Source organism: Felis catus, chromosome A1 (genome assembly GCF_018350175.1).
Source record: "Felis catus isolate Fca126 chromosome A1, F.catus_Fca126_mat1.0, whole genome shotgun sequence".
Taxonomy (NCBI): Eukaryota; Metazoa; Chordata; class Mammalia; order Carnivora; family Felidae; genus Felis; species Felis catus.
Genome location: NC_058368.1, coordinates 131,237,410 through 131,251,349, shown reverse-complemented (window position 1 = coordinate 131,251,349; position 13,940 = coordinate 131,237,410). Strand labels below are relative to the sequence as shown.

The following is a 13,940-nucleotide window of genomic DNA, read 5'->3' as shown; positions in this document are numbered from 1 at the left end:
CCAAGGGAGCATGCATTTAACTCAATGGTTCTGTCTTGAGCATACATCGGAATCACTGGGAGGGATGGCTCTCCCAGGGACTGCTGACCCCCACCCCCTGAATTTCTCGATTTTCATTCTGACAAGTTTCCAGGTGATTCTGGGAGCAGGTTTTGAGAGCCACTGCTTTAACTTAAGGCTTTTTTTTTTTTTTGGCAGAGTTACCCAGGTAGATGCATTAGGTCTGCCTGTTTCCTTTTTCTCTACTAAGAACTGCACAAAGATTGAAGCTCTGGGGAGTAGTTCACATTAGGAAGTTTTCTTAAAAATAAGGTCATGGGATAGCGAGACACATTTTAGATACGCTGTTGCATCTTAGGATTTTCAGGTCCAAGTAACAGAAACTATCTTAACTAACTTGGTGTAGTAGACACCATGGAGCTCCAAGGTAGGTCCCCTTTTCCAGACAATGCACCTATTCCCTAATAGCCTCCAGTGCCATGGAAAATGGCATATAGCTATTCCCTTTTTCAGAGAATTGGTTTTGACTACTGAGAGCTGCTTTAGCCTGCAATGTCTAGGGAAGTTTTATACTCATTTCCCCCTACTTTCTCCTAACTGACTGATATGGAGGTACCTGAGTCCCTTTGACTCAAGGTGGGACAACTCTGTGTTACATTTTATGGTCTAAAGTTGTTCTAATACAGTTCTAGCTGCATGTGTCTACTGAGCCCTTGAACATGACTAGATGTAATGGAGATGTGCCCGAAGTATAAAATACAGATTTCAAAAACTTACTAAGAAAGAAGGAATGTAAAATGTGCCATTGATGATTTTTTAAGTAGTTTTTTTAAAGTTTATTTATTTATTTAAATTTGTTTTTACATTTATTTATTTTTGAGAAACAGAGTGAGACAAAGCATGAGCAAGGGAGGGGCAGAGAGAGAGGGAGACGCAGAATCTGAAGCAGGCTCCAGGCTCTGAGCAAGAGGTCAGCACAGAGCCTGATGCGGGGCTCGAACCCACGAACTGTGAGATCGTGACCTGAGCTGAAACTTGGACGCTCAACCGACTGAGCCACCCAGGTGCCCCAAAGTTTATTTATTTTGAGAGAGAAAGAGCACATGCACTCAAGTGGGTGAGGAGCAGAGAAAGAAGGAAAGAGGCACGGCACAGGGCTCGAACTCAAGAACCACGAGATCATGACCTGAGCTGAAATCAAAAATTGGGTGCTGAACTGACCAAGACACCCACACAACTCAATTTTTAAAGTACTGATTACATGTTGAAATAACATTATGTATATGTGAAATTAAATAAAGTGGATTAAAAATAATGTCACCTGTTTCTTTTTACACACTATACTTCTATTGGGTTATACTGGTCCACCCACAGGTGCATGGGTCAGGCCAAAGCTAGACTGTACTTGACACTATATATACCCATCTCTAGAATAAATTAGGATTGCATGAATAGAAGCCTGATATCAGCTGCCCAGTGAAAAGTCATGATCCCTTACAGTTTGTCTCCGAACCATTTGATTTCTAGAATCCATCAACTAAAGGAGGGACTGGGTCTCCATGAAAAAAGTGTGTAGTACTGTATACACTTGATTCTTTCAGTGCTTCCCCCAAAAGCACATGCAACCATTTACTATGGCACATGCCTGCCAATTCAGTAAGCCAAATAATAATTCATCCCAGAGAAAATTACAGAGATTATCATCACACTGAAAGGCTTAAATAATGCAAGGAGATCTCAGTCAGATCTCCATTGAATTTACTGGTCAGTCGCTTGCAGAAATTGGATGGATCCAGACATATGTCAATGTATTATCACGCACATCACCAAGCGGTAGCTCCAGCTGAAGCTCCTAAGGCATGGTTTGTAGCTATGCATTCGCAAATGTATTTTTTCCATACTCATCAGGAAGAGTAAGAAGTGATTTGTCTTTGTGCTGAAGAGCCAACAGCATACCTCACAGTCTGTATCCAGGTTGGTATTAACTCTTCCACCTGTTATTCAATATAATTGACAGGAAACTTGGCAGGCTAGACATTCTGTAGGACACTACTTTCAGTCTAAGTATTTACAGCATACTTGAAACAAATCTGATGAGAAAGAAGCTGTAAATCTTCAGACTGTCTTGGTAAAACACAGGTAGACCAGGCGTTGGTGATAAATCCTAACAAATGTCAAGGGTCTGCTACATTGGTGAAGATGTTAGGCGTCCAGGGAGCTAGCATTAAGAGAGAAGCAAAATGCTCTTCTACCATTAAGAGAGAAGCAAAATGCTTGGTGTAATCCTTTTGGGCTTTTTGAGGTTGCGCTTGTGACTGTTGTTGGGACTGCTGACTGGGAAAGATGGAAGTCTGTCAGTTTGGAGGGAGCTCCACAACAAGACAAGGCTCTAACAGGCTGAGGCTTCAGTATAAGCAGCTCTTCCACTTGAGTCAAATAAACTCTGTTATTAGCAGTATCTACTCCTGAAGCCAAGACTACATTGTACGTCAACTAACCTGAGAATAAATAAAACAAAAAAATAAAAAAAGTCCAACCAAAAAAAAAAAGCTGTCAAAAATTAGTTAATTAATTTAAAAAAGACAGAAATATCTGTGGTAGAAAAAGATGCCACTAGAAAAGTTCCACTAAAAGGGTTACAGAGCAGCATCCTAGAATTCTGGAAGGGAAAAAAAAAAGGCTATTCAATTTCTTAAAAAAAAAAAAAGGGTACACTAGTCACAAAACAAGTCTTAGAATGCTCCTGGGACATAGGAGAGATTGGGTATCTGAGTATGGGACATTAAGCGACCATATAGCTGGGGATGCCTATCGTGAGCTGGGAAATGGCCAAGTCCCTCCATTCAAAATGTTAGGAGGGCCTAACCAGCCATGTAGTGCAAGAAAGATCGTAAGATCCATTATAAGGTGGAAATAGTACTTTCGAGAGACTTGATCAAGTAGAGAGGCATAAGTAACAGGCATGGACAGGTGGCAGACACCCTGTCACCTACCACTATTACCCAGGTGCTTATTTCTTAGCTCACACCTATGGACTCATGGCAGATACTGCCCATAGCCAGCTGTTAGCTTCCAAGAGGAGGGGTGACAAACCAAGTTCTGTTCATGAATCAGTTGACTTGCTGTGGGGGTACAAGCACAAAATGGACTGATATTTAACAACAGCTGCACCCAGGGGACACCAGAAACAGTATGGGGAGAGGGGAATACCCCCCAAAGGGGCAAAGCTTCAGGTACTGTTTAGAGAAAAGGGGCCCAGGGTAGGATGAACATGCAGGGATAAATGGCTCAGAAAGTTTATCAGGGACCTGGAAGGAGCCAGAAAAAAAAGATTAAGGTCAAGGAAATAAAGAACCATATATCTAAACCTATGGGAGTGGACACAGTATGGGAAAATTTTTATATGCACACTAGGGAGTATCCATTCTAGAAGGAGGCATGGAAAATACCTGTACAGCAGAGGTGAGACAAGAGGATATTCTTTTTGAGAATGAAAGAGACTATAAATGGCAATGCCTGACTATTTTGACAGTTTTTCTGATTTAGGGAGTACAGGAGGGAAAATAACATACTTAGCACAGTGACTCGCGTTAAAGGCTAGGAAACAATCTCAGACTCCTCATTACAATGAAATTAAGCAGAGTGAATTTTATTATTTAGGTACCAGGTTGGAGTAAGCCTAAAAAATTTCTCCTCTATCTTCTAACATTAATCTGGGAGACCAAAAGAGGGGTTTATGATGGATGAATTTACTGGTTTCCAAGTTCTTAGGGTCCTTAAACATATTACAGTATTCTTACAATATTATTTTTATTACTTGAATCATGTTGGAAAGGAGGTTTCAAAATCTTTGTTCATAATCCTTTCCAACCATTCTAAGTTTTGAGCCTGGGATGAAACCCCAGAGACTTGAGTTAGACTTCACTGAGTGTAGTAGGCAGAATAATGGTCTTTCCAAAAACGTCCGTATCCTAATTCCAGAACCTGTGCAAACGTGCATAGTTTAATCCCAAAACCTTTGCTTTACATGGCAAAGGGGACTTAGAAGATGTGACTAAATTTTAAAATCTTGACATAGAATGGGGCACCTGGGTGGCTCGTGGGTGAAGCGTCAGACTTTGGCTCATGTCATGATCTCATAGTTCACTGGTTCGAGCCCCGCATCAGGCTCTGTGCTGACAGCTCAGAGCCTGGAGCCTGCTTTGGATTCTGTGTCTCCCTCTCTCCCTCTGCCCCTCCCCCACTCACACACTGTCATTGGCTCTCAAAATATAAATACAACATAAAAAAAAATTTAAAAAAATCTTGACATAGAAGAGCAACTGGAATTACCCAGGTAGGCCCAATCTAATAGGATGTGGTTATAGAGACAGTAGACAAGGGGAGGGATTACAAGTAAGACAGTACGGTGACTGGCATTGATGCTCTAGGAGGAAACCATGAGTCAAGAAAAGTGGTTGGCCTCTGAAAGTCAGGAAAGGCCCTCAACTGGCAGCCAGCTAGAACATGGAGATCGCAGCCTTAAAAGGAACTGAAGGCCGTGCAAACCATAGATACTGTTAGGTTTAGAGCCAGTTGATGTGGTGGTCTCAGGGGAGGTCTTGGTGCGAACAGCCAGTTACACTGAGTGTTTCTAATGCTTGCAAGTGCAATAAGGTAAAGGAGATAAAGTGTTTCTCATTCTCTTTTGGTACATTAACACTTGACAAAAATCGAAGCTTAAGGAGGTCATGGGGATAAACATAAAAAGCTCTGTTGGTGAAGATTATATACGTGTCACAATAGGAATAAAGGACAGAAAAAACAGAACTATTGCTATTTTAATAACTCACGAAAAGGTAATTAACATGTGCCGCCAGAAACCAAATAGCAGATTCCATTTCCACTTTAGTTTATGCAGTTTCATTTGATTACGCTGATTCTCAAGCAGCAAAAGCTACTTAGTATTATCAGCCTCTAGGTCCTGGTTTCTTAGTCAGGAAGGCAACACCAGGCAGCTGCTTATTTCTTGAACATGGTTAGTTAGCTTGGCTCATTTATTTTCAAAGGGACCACAGATCTTACTTAGGTAGGTGGAGGGCCTACTCTTTGCTTTTAGAGATAATCATTTCCAAAGAAACTTTTAAAATTGAGGCCAGTTCATGCTAATTTTTACAAAATTATTTTTGAGAGAGAGACAGAGTGCAAGCAGGGGAGGGGCAGAGAGAGAGAGAGAGGGAGACACAGAATCTGAAGCAGGCTCCAGGCTCCGAGCTGTCAGCACAGAGCCTGACGCAGGGCTCAACCTCATGAACCATGAGATCATACCTGAGCTGAAATCAAACACTTAACTGACTGAGCCACAAAGTGCCCCGTTTTAATTTTTTTAAGGGCAATCAGACCATGGTGGTTAAGCATCTTAGTTAGGGAATATTAATTACCAGGAAGTTGGCCATTCAAACTAGTCCCTATGAAGCAATATTAATTTCAAGGATTCCATAGGCAACTTCAAGGGTATAAAAACGAAATACAGGTACACTTGTAAAACTAGGAACGGGGAAACCAGAAAACATGGCTTATACATCCAGCTTTTATAAAGCTTTTGGTGTTTTCCTTCTGCTTGTCTGTAAATGCTTGTTCCACCTTAATGCAGATCTCCTTTCTCAGTTGCAGGCACACATAGAACTAAAAAACACTATCTCAGGCTAACCTCCACGTCCATTGCATTCAGCTGCACGTATTATTTTTTCCCTGATAGCACCTCTTAGTTTAAATTAAATGTAGAGGATAGGATTGATCATGTAGGTGGTGAGAGAATTAGAGACTGTGGGGTGCCTGGATGGGTTAGTTGGTTAAGGGTCCTGACTCTTGATTTCAACTCAGGTCATTATCTCAGTGTTCATGACACTGAGCCCTGTACAGCTGGGCTCTGTGCTGACAGTGCTGAGCCTACTTAACTGTATTAGCTAAGACCGTAAAGGACTAGGATAAAAGACTGACAAATATGACATGGGCTTCCCTGAAGTTACTTTCACTGTGGTTTATTTCTGGCCCAAGAAACAGGATAAGTGACATCAAGGACACAAATTACTGAGTTGCTGCTGCTCCTCACAGTATCTCCACTTTGTCATGGAGGGGACTCTGATGTTGAGTGCTTATAGGTAAGGCTGCATGATTGAACAAGCCACAAGGTCAGAAAAACAAAAAAAAAAAAACTATTGTACTGTTTGGCTGGAGATGAGACTAAAGTAAGTTATTGCTTGCTAGCACCATGGTTATATAACACCATGTTCCGTTTCTTTGTCACTAGGCATGTAATACACCTGCCCATGGCTTCCGACATAAACCTATTTTTTTTTTTTTCATTTTCATTTCAGGAAATTGAGGCCCTGAAAAAAGCAATCTCCAAACACTATTTCCAGGCTCTCCATTAGAACACACACTCTAAAGCCAGACAGAATGAATTTGGATCCTGGAAAGCTATGGTCTATGGGTAATGGAAAAACACGTTAGATAGTTAACCCCAGCTTTCTGCTTGAAGACACTCTCCAAACTGTATTTTTAGGTGGGAAACAAAGAGATCAACAGTCTAGCTGTGAAAAATAAGGAGATAGGATCTGGAACAGCTGAGGTGAGGGAGATCTGTAGGGCAGAAATTTAAAGTAAAAGGAGCTACGTAGACAAGAGCATACATAAAGTCACTGAAGGATCCCCCTGAATATTTGGCTGAATACTCAGCTGTCAGTAAGGTCAGAACAAGACTCCATGAGACTTGGAAAACAAGCAGCTATTAGGGAATGGTGAGCTGAACATAGATTCTAGATAATACATTGTTCTGGGAGACAATAGGATTGAAGTTAGTGTAGAAACTTCACTGAAAACCCTGGATATTTCATTGCTATCCCAGAAAAGCCACACTTTATGACTAGGGCTAACCTAGTCTTCAAATGAGGGACACTCTACATGCTCTAACAAAGCCTAAAACCAAGTTTCCACAGGACAAGTTGACCCATCTATAGATACTGACTAAATGACAGCATACATCTCAGTACACTCTGAAGTAAGATAAATTTAAACTCTAAAAATCTTACCAGTCAAAATGTTTGGCACAGATTACAAAACAAGAGTATGTCATCTATGATGAGAAGTAACAATCAACAAACACAGAGGTGTCACAGATGTGGAAATTAGTATTCAAGGACTTCACAACTGCTACTAAAATGTCTGAGAATTTTTTTTTTTTAATGTGGGTATAATACAGACAATCTCTGATAAATTGAGACTACAAAATAAATTGTCCTTAATCTATTTTCAATGGTATGTGACATACTAGAGAAGCTACGGAGCAGGAAACTTTCCAACAGACTAATAGAAACCACTCAAGCTGAAGCACAGAACAAAACAATAAGGACAACAGATGAAGAGACTCGGGACCTGAGGGACACTATCAGATGGTCTTACCTTCATTAATTTTGAGTAGCAGAAAGAGAGGAGAAAGACAAAGAAATGTTTGAATAAATAATCATCACAGTTCTCCAAATCTGACAGTTATGAACCCAGAGACCCAAGACACTTAACAAACCCCAAGCAGATTAAACATAACAAAAACCGCATGTAGGCACATCGTAGCCAAACTGCTAAAAATCAAAGATAAAGGGGAAATTTTTAGAAGCTACAGACAAAGACAGGTTACTTATAAGAGAGCAACAGTATGAATGAGCTCTACTTCTCATCAGAAACAATGTAAGCCAGAAGACAATGGAACTATATTGTTCAAGTTCTGAAAGGAAAGTGTCAGTGTAGAATAAAAATAGATGGAGATCAATAGAACAGAAGAGAAAATCTTGAAACAGACGCATGCCACTGTTACAATGTCAGTTAACTTTTGACAAAGGCATTACAGCAATTAATTGCAACAGGGTAAAGGTTTTTTTCTCCCCTAAATGATGCTAGAACTGAATTTCTATATGGAAAGAAATAAATTTTAACACCTACTTGATACTATACTTAAAAAAAGAAAAATAAGTTAAGATGAATCATAAGCCAAAACCTAACAGCCAAATCTGTAAGATTTCTAAAATAAAACATCAGAGACTATCTTCATTATCTTGATGCAGAGAAAGTTTTCTTATCTAGAACACTGCCAACATCCACCTTGAAAGAAAATAAAATGACAAATTGGGCCTCATCAAAATTTAAAACTGCTACTCCTTAAAATACTCCAGTAAATAACGAATAGTGAAGCCACACCCAGAAAGAAAATATACACATTACACATTTCTGATAATGGATTTCTATCCACAATATTCCGATAACTCTTACCATTCAGCAATAATACAAACAGCTTTAGTTGAAAATAGGCCAAGGACTTTAACCACAACACTTCACAATGGAATAATGCAAATGGTCAGTAAAAAATTAAAATATGCTTGGCATCACTATTCATCAGGGACATACTAATTAAAAGTAAAACGAGCTACCGCTACATGCCCTTAAGCATGGACAAGTTTAAAAAGTGTGATAACACAAAATGTTGGTGAAGAAGCGAAACTGGAATTCTCACACACTGTTGGTGGGAATGTTAAATGATACAACCACTTTGGGAAAATGTCTGGTAGTTTCCTGGAAAATGAAACCAAGCACCTAACCTATGGCCTAACACTTTTTTTAAAATAATGTTTATTTATTTTTGAGACAGAGAGACAGAGCTTGAGTGGGACAGGGGCAGAGAGAGAGGGGGAGACACAGAATCCAAAGGAAGCAGACTCCAGGTCTGAGCTGCCAGCACAGAGCCCAATGCGGGGCTTGAAGACACAAACCGTGAGATCATGACCTGAGCCGAAGTCGGACACTTAACCGACTGAGCCACCCAGGCACCCTTATGGCCTAACACTTCTAATCCTAGTCCAAGAGAATTGGAATCACATGTTCACAGAAAGATTTGTACAAGACTACTGATAGCAGCCTATTCATAATAGCTCAAAACTGGAAATAATAGAAATGTCCATCAACAAGAAAGTGAGTAAACAAATTGTATAATACTCACACGATGGCTTATTACTGATTTATGTTACAAAAATGGATGAATCTGAAAAGATGAATCTGAGCCAAAGAAACCAGGCACAAAAGAACATATACTTTATGATTTCATTTATATGTAATTCTAGAACACTCAAGTGTGGTGATAAAAATCAAAAGAACGGTTGTCTCTGGGATGGTTCAGGAAAGGGGACTTTACTACAAAGGGGTATGAGGAAACTTTGTGGGATGAAGGATAGTTCTCTACCTTGTATGCATTTGTCCAAAAGAATTCTTCTGTGTGTACATTATGCTTCAATTTCAAAAAAAAAAACTGAGGTAACAATAGTCACTACCTTATGAGTATTATGCAAATAAGCTAATATAAATATATAATGATTATAATAGTGTGATAAATTAGAAGTAATTTAGAAGCATTAGAAATTACTATTACAGCGACACCTGGGTCAATCAGTTGGTTGAGTGTCCAGACTCTTGATTTTGACTCAGGTCATGGTCTCATGGTCTGTGGGTTTGAACCCCCTTATGGGCTCTATGCCGACTGTGGTGAGCCTGCTTGGGTTTTCTCTCTCTCTCCCTCTCTGCTCCCCCCCCCCCCCCCCCCCCGCTTTTGCTCAAAATGAATAAACATAAAAAAAGAAATTACTCTTATAAATTCGTGTTGGTATTTCAAATGCCCTATTTATTTAATGAACTACCAGTGGCCCTGCACAAATATTGAAATCAAGGAATGGATTTCAAAATGTTAGACATAATACCTCACATTGTACAGAACAAGACGTTTCTGGTATTATTCAGCTCTGCTGTTAAAAAGGCTGTGCAGCTGTTTCTACTCCTGAAACCTCTCAACACTGTGCAAATTTCCCATCTGTGATTTTCCTGCCAGCTGACTTCTTTCTAGATGGCTGTAAGTTTTCCTTTCCATTCAATTATTTGGAAATTTAAATACAAGTAATTAATCCCTCGATCAAATGGTATAGAATTAGACTGCTTTGATTGTTCCCTCCCCTCAAGAGATCTTAAGCTTCCACAGAATGTAACATTTAAAGCACATTTATACAGCACATAGGTGGTTTAGAAAATGGGTTTTGTGGAAAGAACCTCAACGTCCATAGGAGCATTCAGCCAATGGAATCAAACAAAAAAGGTCTTTCCCCTGAATTCTTTGGTAAATCGCTTCATCTACACAGTGCGGCACTGCTAACATGTCAGCTCAATGGTGGGGTGCAAACGCCAGAGAATTATTACCTTCTTCAAGTGACAAATAGAAACCACACATAGTGGTGGTGATAGCACATACCAGGGGTAATTGAGTTTTTAACAGGAAATGTGTTTTTCACCCCTCAGTCTCAGGAAGGAATCATTCACTGACAGATGCTGATGAGGGAAACATAAACGGTACAATTACAGAGTTGAAGGTGACAGTTTTCAGCTTGCCATTGATAGGATTCAACTGCAAAGCATTTCTTGGGTCCTATCTGTTTTCACAGAGATTTCAAATGGAAAGCATCCTATTCCCTGTGTGGCATGGGTTCCATCTCTGGGATGCTACTTATGAAGTAGGCAGTAGCTCAGAACCCAGATCCTGGGAGACTAACAGATCAAAATCATTTATTAGATTAGCAAAAATCAAACCACACTGTAACTCCAGTTTGCTTTGGTAAAATAATTTCGCTTTAAGAACTAGATGTAATAAAATGTCCACCGGCAGGCTGATAGTAGTCTCATTGCCCCAATTCCACATAATTGCTGTGTTTGATCAAGCAAAGCTGACGAACAGCTGGCCCAGATATTAGTCTGTGCTCCCGTTTTAGTTAAAGAAGTTTGCAGTGCACATATTCTTGTCCCCCTCTCCTTTATTTCTTGTAACATGGACACTCCACAGTGGAAATTTTATCCGTAGAAGTAGTTTTACCTGTAATATTCTACGTGCACATTTTTATATTCACTAAACAAAAAGCCTTAGTATTGTGCTTGTTTGTATTTGGGATGCTTCTGCTGGTAAGTTGCTTTCTCACACATAACATCATTTGAGGCAATCATTTACCAGACCCTTTTTATGATTCAATTAGAGTAGCCCTGGAAATTCTTCTCTGAAAATGCTCCACAAAATTGGCTCAAAGTATCCTTGTAAACTCAGAGACTGATTTCAGAAAAAAAAAAAAAAATCAACCCACTAGCCCCCAAACGCCCACCAATACAACCAAACAACAAACCAGTAAAAATGATACTAATAATCCTCAGCTTTTCAAATTTTTATGAGGCCAACTGTAGCTATGCCTAACATTAAATTGTGTTAAGAACCATTTAGACAAGGCAACAAATAGCAAAACTACACACACAGACACACACACACAAATCCCTCTTAAACAAATACCCTATAACATGAATGCCAGACATTAAGATTTTGATTGTCAAGGCATCCATCCATTTCAAAAACATCCATCTGGAATAAATATATTGTCAACTGTATGGGACAGCTACTTGTAAAACTAATAAGAAACCAGGCAGCCCCAACCAATAAAGTTTCTCTTTAGAAAGCCCTGGGGAACCTAGGAAACTGACCACATTATTGACCCGGCTTTTCCCTTCTCACATCCGAATCCCAGCTCTTAGGTTTTCAATTCACCAATGAAGAGTGAATTTGAAAAACGCTGGGTATCCCACCCTTATAACCCAGGAAAAACAAAGCGCCTCTGCCCTCTATCACACTCTGTGGTCCTTGGGCATGCTGTGTATCTTTCAGTACCTGTGAGGATCAGTCTTTTTTCAAAGTTCCTTGGTGGCTCTTCCTGAGGTGCATCTTGCAGTCGTAATAACAACCGTAAGGGCTGGTTCAAGGGAACCACATTGGCTCCAGTGAGGAAAATGGCTGCCGAAGGCCGCCTTAAGTAGGCCCAGGTGAGCGCCCCAGGCATTCCTGGCCGACAGCAACTATCAATGGGCTGAGACCAGGAGGAAACCTGCACCCAAACAAGTTCTCATTGTTTTTTTTTTTTTTTTTTCAAAAATCAAATTGAATAAAAAGTTTTTTAAAACTACAGCCAAATTTGATGCAAAATCACAACACAAAACTTCTTTGAGTGTGCAAATAAGTCTTCAGTGTTCCCGTAATTGTAACAGAGAAAGTTTTTGTTTGCCAAATAGGAGTCAAGCATCTCACGAATTCATCTGACAAATGCCATACGTCTGTAAACACATCTTAATGCCACGATTAGAGATGCCAGTATGACCAGAATTTACCTTAAAATGCTTTTTAATTTTTTAATTCATCTCTAGAGATATATATTGGGTTGGGGGGGGATTGCCTCATTGCAATTCTGCTTCTTTTTAATTAATTTATTATTAATTACAAAAACAGTATAATCCTCTTTCAAAAATTGGGGATGAGGAGAAAAAGCCAAAATACATTCATACTTGTTCAGTTCAACACAATCATTGTATCTCATATCGTTTTAAAAAAGGAAAGGAGGGGCGCCTGGGTGGCTCAGTCTGTTAAACGTCCGACTTCGGCTCAGGTCATGATCTCATGGTCCGTGAGTTCGAGCCCCGCCTCGGGCTCGGTGCTGACTGCTCAGAGCCTGGAGCCTGTTTCCGATTCTGTGTCTCCCTCGCTCTCTGACCCTCCCCCGTTCATGCTCTGTCTCTCTCTGTCTCAAAAATAAATAAACGTTAAAAATTTTTTAAAAAAAGGAAAGGAAACCTATTCTGCTGGGAAAGGGAGGAAGATCCCCTTTTCTCTGGAGCACACCTGCTCTGCCCAGCTAATCTATTACTGTGTCACTCCCATATGTTGGTGATGAGGACGCACCTGTAGCCTGATCATCTTTGTTTGAAATGTTATCCCCACCTGCTGGCACTTTGGGATACTGCCCCCAAAAGTCTCTGAAGGCAGGAAACACCATTTTTTCACAACCATTACATTATTATAGACGGTTTCTACTTGATTCCAGGTAGGACACCCACACGAGACATTCTGGAAACCTGATAATCTTTATTCTTTTTATTTTCTGTGCTGTCTAGAATCTTGTAATCTTCCCTGCACAAAGTTTGTGGACCTGTTGTTACCACTTTTGAATGTTGGTCATTTTTGCCTTGTCTCCTTACTTAGATTTTTTTTTTTAACATTTATTCATTTTTGAGAGACAGAGAGAGACAGAGTGTGAGTGGGGGAGGGGCAGAGAGAGAGGGAGACACAGAATCCGAAGCAGGCTCCAGGCTCTGAGCTGTCAGCACAGAGCCCAATGTGGGGCTTGACCCCACCAGCTGTGAGATCATGACCTGAGCTGAAGTTGGACGCTTAACCAGATGAGCCACCCAGGTGCCCCTCCTTTCTTAGAATTGAAACTCCTTGAAAGAAAAGTCTTTGTTGTACTTAATAAATAATCTTGACTGACTCATCGGTCCAAATAATACTTTCAACATCAGAAAGGAACACTAATATTTCAATGCAAAATAATAATGGATGTGCCTCTTTAGAGCTGAATATTTCCTATTGCCTCTTGGTGACTTGGTTTCCTATACACAATAATGTAACCATCAGCTCATCAGATCCACTTAAAAAACTACAAACTTACCTAGCCTCTTGCAATCAGCACCTAGCCATTCTTTCTCCTGGTTAAAAGTGAGCCTGCTACATTAAAATTTTTTTTTTCAACGTTTATTTATTTTTGGGACAGAGAGAGACAGAGCATGAACGGGGGAGGGGCAGAGAGAGAGGGAGACACAGAATCGGAAACAGAGCCTGCTACATTTTAGATCCTCCCTCCCCCTCACTCCTCATGCCACAGCCCGCTGACTTCTTTTCTTTTCTTTTTTAATTTATTTATTATTTATTTTGAAAGAGAGAGAGAGAGAGAGAGAGAGAGAGAGCGAGCGAGCAAACGGGGCAGGGGAAGAGAGAGATCCCAAGCCAACTCTGA

At 40.2% G+C, this 13,940-nt stretch overlaps 1 protein-coding gene across 1 annotated transcript in view; it reads right to left on the bottom strand.

The window, feature by feature from the left end:
- The window catches only part of RNF180 (ring finger protein 180), a 267,612-nt gene extending 255,729 nt beyond the window's left edge, over positions 1-11,883 (bottom strand). The window contains exon 1 of the mRNA XM_045061285.1: positions 11,768-11,883. The gene's annotated coding sequence lies outside the window, so the exon portion shown is untranslated. The remainder of the gene's footprint in view (positions 1-11,767) is intronic.
- Positions 11,884-13,940: the final 2,057 nt, after the last annotated feature.